The sequence below is a fragment of the Limulus polyphemus genome, unplaced genomic scaffold (genome assembly GCF_000517525.1).
Source record: "Limulus polyphemus unplaced genomic scaffold, Limulus_polyphemus-2.1.2 Scaffold97, whole genome shotgun sequence".
Taxonomy (NCBI): Eukaryota; Metazoa; Arthropoda; class Merostomata; order Xiphosura; family Limulidae; genus Limulus; species Limulus polyphemus.
The window spans coordinates 1,115,371-1,117,822 of NW_013665707.1; the positions used below are offsets into that span (position 1 = coordinate 1,115,371).

At 33.6% G+C, this 2,452-nt stretch overlaps 1 protein-coding gene across 4 annotated transcripts in view; it reads left to right on the top strand.

The window, feature by feature from the left end:
- Positions 1–2,452, top strand: part of LOC106469581 (putative fatty acyl-CoA reductase CG5065) — a 106,290-nt gene that overhangs the window by 45,890 nt on the left and 57,948 nt on the right. For 3 of the 4 annotated variants that reach the window (XM_022398898.1, XM_013930087.2, XM_022398903.1), the window contains exon 2: positions 1,968–2,043. The exons of the other annotated variant lie outside the window; for it this stretch is intronic. The gene's annotated coding sequence lies outside the window, so the exon portion shown is untranslated. The remainder of the gene's footprint in view (positions 1–1,967; positions 2,044–2,452) is intronic. 4 annotated transcript variants of the gene reach the window in all.

The following is a 2,452-nucleotide window of genomic DNA, read 5'->3' on the forward strand; positions in this document are numbered from 1 at the left end:
TTTTTTTTTTGGTCTCTTGTTGGGTGCATTGATAAGAATTCGTGTCAACATCTTATAATAACTTTCCTTATATGTTTGTTACTCACGTATCTGAAGAATGGTCACACGTGTATCGTTCCCCAGAAGCCCTAAGGAGGAGAAAAAGAAAAGAAAACGCGGTGTTGTCAGTTTCTTTAAAAAAACTTTTAAGGATATGTATTAAGTGGGTCGTATGAACTGCATATCCGTATATTTATGTTCTGCTTGTTAAGTTTTTTTTTGCTGTTTCTTGGCGGGATAAAACATGAACTATTTGCCCTTACATTTTAATAGGGTAATCAACGTGTCACTGAATGTATATGTACTTTTTTGTTCTCTATGAAGTATCTTGTCGTTTTTAATTGTCGTATCTTCTATTAATTCCGTTTTTTAGGCTAATAGCAGTGCGAGTGCGTAGTGGAAATGGATCAGGCATGTAAAAACTGTAGCATGAGTTGTAACATGGAATCATTTTGGTTCCCTCTAATAATTAAAATAGCTATAATGAAAGATGAAAACCACTACAATTCAAACAATATCAATTATTATTAATCTATTAGTGCAAGTGTATGCCATTTTAAGTATTTTTTGTTTTAATCTCTCAGAATTTTGTTTCGCTTCGTCCTTATAATTTTTTTCGGTTATTTATTTTAAAGATTTTCTTCTGATGTTCAGGATTTATTTCATTGTTGTTCGTATTTGCAGTTCGAAATATTTTTAGTGGCCAGGATTTTTTTTTCACCGTTATTCATTACATCTGGAAAAGTTTCTGTTATTTATTTTACAGCTTTATTTTCGCCCTCAAAAATCTTTGCATGTTGGGGTCTGAATTCTGTTAGTTTTTAAATTTGGAATTTATGTTTATTTTGTACCATGAGTCTTCCAGTGGCGCGGCGGTATGTCTGCGGACTTAAAACGCTAGAAACCGGGTTTCGATACCCGTAGTGGGCACAGTACAGATAGCCCATTGTGTAGTTTGGGCTTAACTACAAATAAACAGAAAATTTGTAGCATGATTCTGTTCTTTATTGTTTTTCGTACGATTTTGTTAATTTTGGTTTTAGAATTTTCATTAGGACTTTGTTCATTGCTGTTTTCAGCCTGTACTTTTTTCCCCTGTTTTTATCAGGATTTTATCGTCGTCTTCAGCCTGGCCTTTGACCTCTGTTATTATCGGCAGCTTCTTCATTGTTGTTTTCAAGATTTTCCATTTTTTGAATTTTGGTCATTAATTTTTCAGGATATATTTCCCTCCAGGATAGAACTGCTTTCGTATTTCTTCTTTAAAAAAAAAAAAACACAAAACAAATTCCTTTGTGATTTTTCCCGGATAACTCTATGTTACACAAAATATTTGCTCGAGTTAAATTTATGTATTAATTAATTATTTGCCCGAATTTATCATGCTATGTATTACGATAAGCAATCAAAAAGCGAAATAAAAAAATTAGCTTTTAGCTCATTTCCAAAATAAAATAAGAAAAAAACTGACACGAAAGACGTTAAGACTTTATTGACTCCTGTTTTCAGGAAGTATTGTTTTACTTTTTCATTGTTGTTTTTATCATTGCGTCAGTACTTCCAATGCGTTGATTAAGATTTTATACCATGTTATTTTGGCGATCTCAGTTTGTCATGGTTAGGTTCTTGTGATTTAAACGTACTCAAAACTAACACATATTCTTAATTACAATTATATAATAGAAATGCATAAAATACGTATTTTATCTGATAAATAATCACTTAAATATGTCTGAAGGAGCAATTAACAATTTCGAATATTTTCCCTCTGCTTGTATATTTATATTTCCACCCTCTACTTATACTTAAACAAAACTACGAACGTGATAATACGGTTTACCTTTGAAGGTAGCGTTAGGTAAAACATACTTACTGGTATAATATTGTTTAATTTTGTTGTGTACATAATAAACCTCGTTATTTAATAGTTTTAGGTGTTTTGTCAAAGAGGCTGACCTCGGGAGGAAATTCAATCATACCTGAAGGACAACTGAAAGATCTCAAGTACGTTTGTTATTTGTATTTCAGTTTTAAAAAAAAACGTGTTTACTTGCATTCCCGTATTTGTGTATTCAAGTTATGCAATTGTAAACTTTCCCTTTTCATAATTTTATTTCACAGATTCACGATAAAATCTAATACGCCTGTTTATATTTACCTGCATTTGATTTTTTCCTTACGTATCCGTCTGTCTTTTTACCGCCGGCCCGGCATGGCCAGGTGATTAGGGCGCACGACTCGCAATCTGCGGGTCGCGGGTTCGAATCCCAGGTCACACCAAACATGCTCGCCCTTTCAGCCGTGGGGGCGTTATAATGTGACGGGCAATCTTTAGTAAAAGAGTAGCCCAAGAGTTGGCGGTGGGTGGTGATGACTAGCTGCCTTTCCTTTAGTCTTACACTGCTAAATTAGG